Raw genomic sequence first — 10,433 nt, 5'->3', positions numbered from 1 at the left:
AGAAAAAATAGCATTTTGAACCTAGGATGTGACACCCCTTACCCGTCTACAGTATATCCGAGTAAGATATGTTACACGGTGTACCGGAACACTCTATTTTATCTTAATCATTTTTATTCTTCCTTAATTAATTTTTATCATAGTTTTGAATATAACTTGTGAAATATAATTCATTTAAGCCATTTATTGAAATTATAATTTATTTGAGGTTCCGAAAATTTTATAGAAAATCCGGCAGAGTACTGGCTAAAAATGGAGAAAACAGTTCTTCGGAACCTATTAAAAACACTTCCTATAATCATTTCCAACAATCCCAACTTCATTTCATCAACAAAATCTCAATATGTTTTTCAACAACATTTTCATTTCTCAATCATTCATCTCATATGATAATCATGTAAAAGTCATAAATAAATATTCACTTTTTCATTCACAAACACAATATCTACTATTTACATTTATACAAAAATACATTACATAAGTTTCAATTACATATGAGAAAATAAAAGTTATTACAAAATATCAAAATAAAACCTAGTGTCCTACCAATGCACTGATGACGGTGAGGTGACACAGACACTATGCAGAGTCACAGAGGTCTCACCCGATGCGTGGTTTACCGGCTCACCAAGATCTCCAGAACCTACGCTTGGCAAATGCAACGCGCTAAGCAATAATGCTTAGTGGTGCCAATAATATAATAAAAAGAAATAATAGAAAATAAATATGTAGTGAATATATTAATGTCTCATTGTAAATAAATTTTCTTTGAGTATATGTAGTCGTACTTATTTTGTACTGGTTATATTCATTATTTCATTACATTTATCCACTTTCATTTTTGGTTGCCCAAGTAACCTATACTGGACGACTGGACTGGATAAACGGGTAAACTAGCACTGGGTATCAAGTACCTCGGGCCGTCACACCATCGGTCACATATGTATCTCCCAGTGCAAATGAGCCTAATAAGCTGTAATAACATCAGGCACTAGGCCAAATTTCAATACAAGGTCAGAATGGCTAAAAGCCATGAAATCACAGAATGGCATAATGCCATGTGCAGTACTGCTAATTGAACCTTATTGGTATGCCAAACTATCCAAACCAATCTTGTTAGGTATGCTAGGGCATTTGTCACTTTGGAATCTTTCAATTTTTGAATTTCAAATTTTGGTGTTACTATTCCCTTCATTAGTCAACAAAAATATTGAATTTTGTATAGAAAATAGGTACATTGGTTCTAACACTCCCAACATACCACATTTTGCATTCAAAATTTGTTGGCATTGATTACCAATACCATTTCTAAGCTTAAAATTAATAGAGCAGAATTTTCAGTTTTTATACCCTATTTTTACTGTTCCATTAGTTACTGTTGCAGTGGGAATTTGAGAAAATGATAAACATGAAAGTTGTTCCTTATTTTGTCTATTGAATTTCTTTTTTTGAATCACTCCATTTCGAGTTTTGTAGCTCAAGTTATGGTCCAAAAACCACAACTGGCCGGATTGAAAAATTTTAGAACTGACCATATCTATAGTGCAGTAAACAGTAACTTCCACTCTCTTGTTGAATAGGTTCTGGCCATAATTTGGGGTAGGTTCCTTCATGAAAGTTGTTGGTCTATATCTCAGCTTGTTTCTGGTAAAATTTCAGGTCAATTGGGCCATTCTACACTGAGTTATGGCCAAATGAACAATCACTGTTCATTTGGTCATTCTGCAGAAACTGGTTGCAGGATACCCTGATTGAGGCAAGTTTTTGGTCCACTTGGTTTGGTCTTTTGGGCATGGTTTCTTCACCAAAGTTGTGCCATTATGTGTCTAGTTTCATGTGCAATTAGCCAAATACCAATTGAACCTACACAGCCCAAGTTATGGCTGTCCAAACAGGCTGGACTTATATCCAAACCTGCTGCTCTCACTAGGCAGCATACCAAATCAGGCTTTTAATGCTATAATTCACTCCAAGTTATGGTCAATTTGCCTCAAATGGTCACTAATTTACTATTAGAATGTTCATTCACCATTACATAAGCAAAGCCCAAATTTCTATCCAAAACCCTAGCTCAAATTCAAGGTTCACACAACACATGTCAATTAGGCATACTAATCCATTTCAAATTTATGTCTACACATCAACACCATTTCTAAGCCATTTTAAATCCATCAAAACCATCAACATTATCCCTTCCTTAGGGCTGCCAAATTCCATGGTGTACATACACATAAGTTTTATTTCATTTAATTTACAATTTCATACTCATTTTAAGTCCCTAACATGGAATAAAGAGAGAAATATGCATAAATAAGCACTAACCTTAGTAGGGCAGAATTTTCTCTTATTAATTCTTCACTTTCTTTGGCTTTCTTGGCAGCCAAACACCTTCCCAAGAGAAAAGGATAATTTTTAATGAAGAGACTTAAGGTTTAGTGGTGAGAATTCAAGGTTTGGAAGAGAGAAAATGAAAGGAATTTTAATGGAGGAGAAAAATGGTTCACGTATGGAAATTGGGAAGAAGAAGAAGCTGGGTTTTTCTTTCATTTTCTGCCCATTTTATTGATTTTAAATGGGTTAAGGACATGTGTCACAATATGATAGGTCATTGGGGTTTTAATGACAGGTCATTGGGGTTTTAATGACATCATAATGATGTCAAAATTCTCATTTATTCCATTTTCTTTTCTTTTTCTTTTCTACTCATTTTCAATTCAATTTTCAGCAATATTTATTCATATTTTATGTAATAATAATTATTTACTTAACTGGACAAGTCGGCCAAAAATCGTCTCTGAAGACGAAATGACCAAAATGCCCTCCGTTTGGCTTAACGGGTTAAAATTATCTGTACCGATTGAAAAATTTTTCTAAATATTTTCTTGGCATTCTAATGCCATAGGAACCTCAATGACTCTTCTCTGGAGTCCCAATAATTATTTTATAATTTTTCTCCTGGGTCTAGGGCTCCTAGTTGCGAGAACCGTAACTTCTCACTAGGTTACCCATCGCTAGGGCACCGGCTCATTTAACTTGGTTGTATTTTATTTCTAAAATTTTTTCTAAATTTTTCTTATTAATATTTGAGTTAATTTTAGTTTCTCACTTTAGTTTAAATATTTTTCTGGACGTTCTAGCTGTCCGAACCGACACTGGTCACCGGAACAGTAGAATGTACGGAGTTGCTACAGGGAGGGTGTTACATAGGAAATTTGACCTAGAGATAGGCTGATGACCTTTGTGGAGTTTTAAAATTAATCATAAATCTTAAGGGGTTTATTAGGACTAATCACCAATGAAAGTAGGGTTTAGCTCTAATTGGAACACACCTTAGGTGCCTTGAGAGAGGACCTAGGATATTTTAGGATTAATTTCCATCAAACTGACGATCCTTAATCCAATAAATAGACGAGATTAAAATCCATAATAAGATTACAGTGTGAAATCTTAATTCTAGAATTGTTTCAATTGATAGTTTTATTCAAAGTTTATTTTCAGCATCCAAAATAAGTTTAATATACTCTTCATTCATATTCGGTAGCCTAAACAGTCACTACTGCTATGTAGTTTGGTACTTACTAACCAAATTCCTCATGGGACGATGCTTCACTCACTACTTTATTACTTGTTAGTGATCTATACACTTCCGGGGTTGAGAAACCAGCAAACACAAGTCAGTATAAGACTTCTGTCTATCTGAGATAGCCTTCAAGTTAGCTTTGATCAATTTCACCTTTTCTTCATTCTGTTTCATCAGGTCTGGTCCCACAAGTTTATCTTCACCTAGTTCAGTCCAACACAATGATGTTCTGCACTTCCTCCCATACAGTGCCTCATAAGGAGCCATCTGAATATTAGCTTGGTAGCTATTATTGTAAGCAAATTCTGCCTGTGGGAGGAATCTGTCCCAACTTCCTTCAAACTCAATGATGCAACTCCTTAACATATCCTTAAGAACCTATCACATACTTCATGTTATTATTATTATTTTAATTTAATATTTGTAATAATTCAGTGAATTTTAAAGTTTACCTGAATCACCCGTTCCGACTGTCCATCCGTCTAAGGATGAAAAGTCATGCTAAAATGGAGTTGTGTGCCCAAGGCTTTTTGCAACTTCTTCCAAAATCTAGATGTGAACCTCGGGTCTCTATCAGATATAATGGAAATTGGGATTCCATGTAGTCTAACTATCTCACTGATAAACAATTCTGCTAGCTTCTCCAGTGGATAGTCAGTTCTAACTGACAAAAAATTTGCTGACTTGGTTAATCTATCTACTATCACCCATACTGCATCATGTTTCTTCTGGGTGAGAGGTAGACCACTAACAAAATCCATAGTGACCCAATCCCATTTCCATTCAGGTATACTTATAGGCTGTAACAAACCTGATGGAACTTATTATGCTGCCTTGACTTGCTGGCATGTCAAGCATCTAGTCACATAGTCAGCTATATCCTTCTTCATACCAAGCCACCAGTAATGAGGCTTTAAGTTATGATGCACTTTGGTACTTCCTAGGTGCATAGCATAAACATTGTTGTGTGCCTCTTTCAGAATACTTATCTTCAATTCCCCATCATCTGGTACACATACTCTTCCCTTATAGTACAAACACCCATTCTCTTTCACCTCATATTCAGTTTCTTTCCCCTCTATGATTCAGCCCATGATAGCCATTAGCTTCTCATCTATCTTTTACTCATCTTTTATTTGTTGTAACAGGCTTGGCCTCACTTGCAACTCAGCTAAAATAGCTCCATCATGAGCTAAAGATAAATGGGCATTCAAATATCTTAATGCTGTAATAGATTTTCTACTCAAAGTATCAGTAACCACGTTTGCCTTCCCAGGATGATAGTCTATCACACAGTCATAGTCCTTTAGGAACTCAATCCATCGCCTATGTCTAAGGTTGAGCTCCTTCTAGGTTGGAAAATATTTCAAACTTTTATGGTTTGTGTATATGTAGCACTTTTCACCATACAAGTAATGCTTTCATATCTTTAGTGCAAATATGATCACTGCTAGTTCAAGATCAAGGGTGGGCTAGTTCTTTTCATTTAGCCTTAGCTGTTTGGAAGCATAGGTGACCACTTTCCCTTCTTGCATCAAAACACACCCTAGCCCATTTTGGGAAGTATCACTATAGACCACAAAGTCGTTCCTAGATACTAGCTGTGTTAACATGGTGCCTCTGTCAATATAGCCTTCAACTTCTCAAAACTAGCTTGGCACTTGTCATTTCTATCAAATTTTACATTCTTATGCTACAACATAGTCAGTGGAGCAGCTATCAGAGAAAACCCCTTCACAAACCTTATGTAATACCCAGCTAGCCCCAAGAAAGTTCTAACTTCAGTTGCATTTATCGGAGGCTTCCATTCCATTACTGCTTCAATCTTCTTGGGATCTACTCTAATCCCATCAACTGATACTATGTTTCGAAGGAAGGCAATCTCATTCAATCAAAAGTCATACTTGTACAACTTAGTATACAACTTCTTTTCTCTCAAGGTCTACAGAATAATCATCAAATGCTCATCATGTTCTTCCCTATTCTTGGAATACACCAGGATGTTATCAATAAAGACCACTACAAATCAATCTAAGTGTGGATGGAAGATTCAGTTCATAAGGTCCATGAAAGATACTGGTGCATTTGTCAAACCAAATGACATTACCAGAAATTCATAGTGCCCATACCGAGTCCTGAATGTTGTCTTAGGCACATCTACATCATTTACCCTTAGCTGATGATACCCTGATTTGAGATCAATTTTGAAAAATACAGCTGCTCCCTTCAATTGATCAAACAGATCATCAATTCTTGGCAATGGGTACTTGTTCTCCACATTCACTTTATTTAGCTGCTAGTAATATATACACAGTCTCAATGTCCCATCCTTCTTTTTAATAAACAGCACTGGAGCTCCCCATGGCGACACACTGGGGCATATAAATACCTTATCCAGTAACTTCTGCAACTGGATTTTAAGCTCCTTCAATTCAGTGGGTGCCATTCTATAAGGAACAATCGGGATTGGTGTTGTGCCCGACATTACCTCAATAGCAAATTCTACTTCCCTTTCTGGTGGCAAGCCAGGTAACTCCTCAGGGAAAACATTAGAGAAGTCACTTATAGTGCAAATGTCATGGAGACTAGATCCAGCCTTTTTGATGTCAACAACATGCGCCAAATAGGCTTCACAATCCTTCCTGATCAGTCTCCTTATAGCAGTGGCTGAGATAATATTAGACAAGAAATATGTCCTTTCCCCCACAATTGTAATCTCATCATATTCAGGAGTTTTCAATATAATCCTCTTCAATCTACAATCCACTATTGCCTGATGATGTGATAGCCAATCCATCCCAAGGATGATATCAAATTCGTGGAAGGGTAATTCAATAGGGTCTGTAGAGAACTCATACTCCTGAATCCTCAATGGGCAACCTCTGTACACTTTATTTACCACCACACTTTGGCCTAGTGGGTTAGTGACTAAAATATCTTGGTCACTTTCCTTACTTGAATTCCCTTTTCCATGGGCAACTTAATGCAAATGTATGAGTGAGTGGATCCTAGATCCACCAATGCATGTACTGGTATGTCATAGGGAGAAAACATACCCCTAATGACATCCGGAGCATCCTGCTCTTCTTGAGCCCTCATAGCATATGCCCTGGCTGGTGCCTTTACCTCTTGCCTTTCAATTGACTCTGAAGCAGGCCTCTGTAAAGTACCAACTGCCTCAGATTTACCAGGCCTTCTACCCCTTTGAGCTACAGGGGCAGGTCTATCTATTGGTGCTAGAGATGCTGTAATAGTTCTTCTTGGGCAATCTCTTATCTAATACTCAGTAGACCCATACTGGAAACATCCCTCAGTCACTCGTCAACATTCACCCCTGTGCCACTTATGGTAGTGTGGACATGCTGAAGAGACTGCTGGGGCTAGTCCCCTAAACACCGTCCCTGGAGAGCTGCCCATTGATGGTGTGGATTGACCTCTCTTAGGTGTAAACTGAGATCTGGGCCTATGGGACTGGCCCTGACCTTGTGTTTGACTCTGGCCCTGAACCTGGGGGCTTTTAAATTTCTTACCAGGTGCAAAGGAGGAACTAGCTTGACCCTGACCTCTTTTCTACTGTCTGTCCCTTCTGTTATATTCATTTATTTTGAACCTCTCAACTTTTAATGCAGCTTCAACTAACTGGGCAAAATCTGAAATCCTAAATGTCGTGATGTGTAGCTTAATATTGTCATTCAATCCTTCTTCAAATCTTCTGCACCTGTCAGCCTCTGTGGGTACTATGTCCCTTCCATATCTGCTCAGTCTGACAAATTCTCTTTCATACTCTACCACTGATAGCTGTCTCTGCCTTAAGTTGATAAATTCCCTTCTCCTTTCCTCTAGATACACATTACTAATATATTTCTTCCTAAACTCCATTAGGAAGAAATCCCATGTTATTTGGTCTAGTTGTACCTCCTTGGATACTGTGTTCCACCACTAATAGGCATCATCCTGAAGTAGGGACACAGCACCCTCTAAGTTCTATTCTAGGGTGCAGTGGAGCTGCCTAAGGACTCTTTCTGTCCTTTCTTACAAATTTTCAACTATTGTCGGATCATCTTCTTTCTTTCCTAGAAAATCCACAGCCCCATACTTTCAGAGTTTTTCCAAATTGGACTTCAGTGGTAGTTGCTAAGGTTGAGGAATAGGCCTAGTGATTTGTCTGAAGAATTCTGTCATCTGTTGGAATAGGGCCTATTGAGGCTGTGCAGGCGCGTCTTGCACTGGTGGAGCTGGTTCTCCCTTGCTTCTAGCTTCAGCTCTGGGTGGAGCATGACTCTCCACCTCTTCCTCAACGGCTCTTTGTGAAGTCGGATCCATTTTCTATCCAAAATAATAAAAAACAAATAGATCTCCATTAGTGTCACCTCAACTTTTACAAATGCAATGTATGGTATGCACTCTATCTAAACCCAAAAATGCCTAAACCATGCTCTGATACCACTAAATGTGACACCCCTCACCCATCTACAATATAGCCAAGCATGGCATGTCACACTCGGTGCCGGAGCGCCTTAACTTAACTTATTACATTTCCTATTATTCACATTATATTTTATTAATGTAGGGCCAATTTATTAACTGGAGAAACTGATGAAGTTTTCTCTAAATTATTTACAATTTTGACGATTTCCACCTGTTTAAAATCTCAGTAATATAATCTCAATAGCATAAATTTTTCATAATCCCAATATTTCATCTCATTTATTTCAAATTCACAAATTTCATTCATACATAATAAATAAAATGGTCTCTCATTCATAAACAAAATACTCAATTTCATTAATTTACATAATTTACAGTAATTACATAGGTTCATAATTTACATGACAAACGAATATTACAACACACCAAAAATAACTAACATGGCCTAGGGGGCCCTACCACAACACTCTGCATTGATGAGGTGACACAATCTGACACTGATGTAGATCAAAAATCTCTACTCCTAGTCTATGGTCTACTGGGCTCTCTGTCCTGATCTCTAGTACTTATGCATGGCAAAAAGTGACACGCTAAGCATAAAGCTTAGTGGTGCCAATATAATATAAAAATAAACTAAATAATTAAATATGTAGAAATTATGCTGTTAATTCATACAGATTGAATTTTTAGTCATTATTTGTAATATTCTTAATTTAGTGATTTTTATGTTCTTTATTTAGTTGTAAATTTTTTAGACTTATTTTTAATTGCCCAAGTAACCTACACCAGTTACTGGACTGGATAAACGGATAAACTAGCACTGGGTACCAAATACCGCGGGTCGTCACACCATCAGTCACATAGTTTCTGCCAGGTGTGCGACAGAATGGCTAACAAGCCATAATAACAATCGGGCATAAAGTCAAGCATGTTAAGAATATCAAAATGGTCAAAAGCAATAACATCACAAAATGGCAATAAGAGCCATAAATCACAAAATGGCGCAAAGCCATAGGCAGTACTGCAATCGAAACGCTATTGGCATGCTAACCTATCCAAACTAATCATAGTAGGTATACTAGGGCATACTAACAAAGTTAGGATTTGGTTCTTTGCATTTGATATTATTGTGGTTACTATTTATATTACTATTCATGCAAATCTTCACTATCTCATAAATAATATGTATACAAATTCTAATTTCATGAAAGTACCACATTTTGGGTTATAAACTTGTTGGCATTAGTTGCCAATTGAAATTCGAAGCTTCCTAAAAGAAATTTCAAAATTTCAGTTTTTGTCACTTATGTTTACTATTCTATTTGACCAATCTACAATGGGAATTTGGCTAAACTTTCTTCATTAAAGTTGTTCCTTAATGTTTCCTTTTTTAATCACTCCATTTGGAGTTTTGTAGCCCAAGTTATGGCATTTTTACCATAACTGGCCAGATTAGCCAATGTCCGGAATTTCTGGGTGCATTTTGGTTTATGGCCATTTGAACAAATACTGTTCATATGGTCATTTTTCCAGGTCCAGATTTTGGATACCCGGATTCAAGCTAAATTTAGGTCACTTTAGGTTTGTTTTCTAAGCAGGGTCTCTTCATGAAAAATGTGGCATTATATCCCTAGTTTCACCTCCAATTAGCCTTACATAAATTGAAATTACACAACTCAACTTATGGCTGCCCAAACTCACTGGACTCAAAGTCCAAAATTTCTAGCAAAAGGGCAGTACATCAAATGTACAATTCAATGCCACAATCACTTTCATTTTAAGGTCAAACCATGTCAAATGGTACTAATTGACCTTTAAAGCACCATTTTATAAACAATTTGGCAAAACCCTAATTTTGGGTTCAAAACCCTAACCACCAAATTTCCAACTTCATATGACACATGCAATTCACATTATACTTCATACATATTACCATAACCAAACTAGAATTTAAGTTTAAATTGAATTACACACATTAATTCTTCTCTCTACCATGGCTGCCAAAATTTCTCTCCACTCATACATACATGATTTCTTTTATTTCTCATTCAATTCTTTCATAATTTAACTAGATTTCAAGAATTAAAGAAGAGTTTAGGGTGAAACTTGCACTAACCTCACTTATGCCCAACTTGACCTTGCCTAAACTTTAATTTTTTTTTTCTTCACTTCTTGGCTGCCACTATCTTCCTCTAGGTGTAGGCGTAATTTTTAGTGAATGGACTTAGGGATTTTGGGGTGGAAATGGGAGGGAAATCAAGCTTTCTAGCTTGAAAAATGGTGGAGCATCCATGGGAGTGGTTCAACCATGACTTTTAAGAGGAAGAAGATGACCACAATTTTGGTTTATTTGATTTCTTTTTATCTTTTATATGTTCTTGTCTATCTTTAAATGGTTAGAAATTTTTAATGATATCATTCTTGG

Source organism: Hevea brasiliensis, chromosome 15 (genome assembly GCF_030052815.1).
Source record: "Hevea brasiliensis isolate MT/VB/25A 57/8 chromosome 15, ASM3005281v1, whole genome shotgun sequence".
Taxonomy (NCBI): domain Eukaryota; kingdom Viridiplantae; phylum Streptophyta; class Magnoliopsida; order Malpighiales; family Euphorbiaceae; genus Hevea; species Hevea brasiliensis.
The sequence above is the reverse complement of the archived record's forward strand: the minus strand, read 5'-3'. Positions refer to the sequence as shown.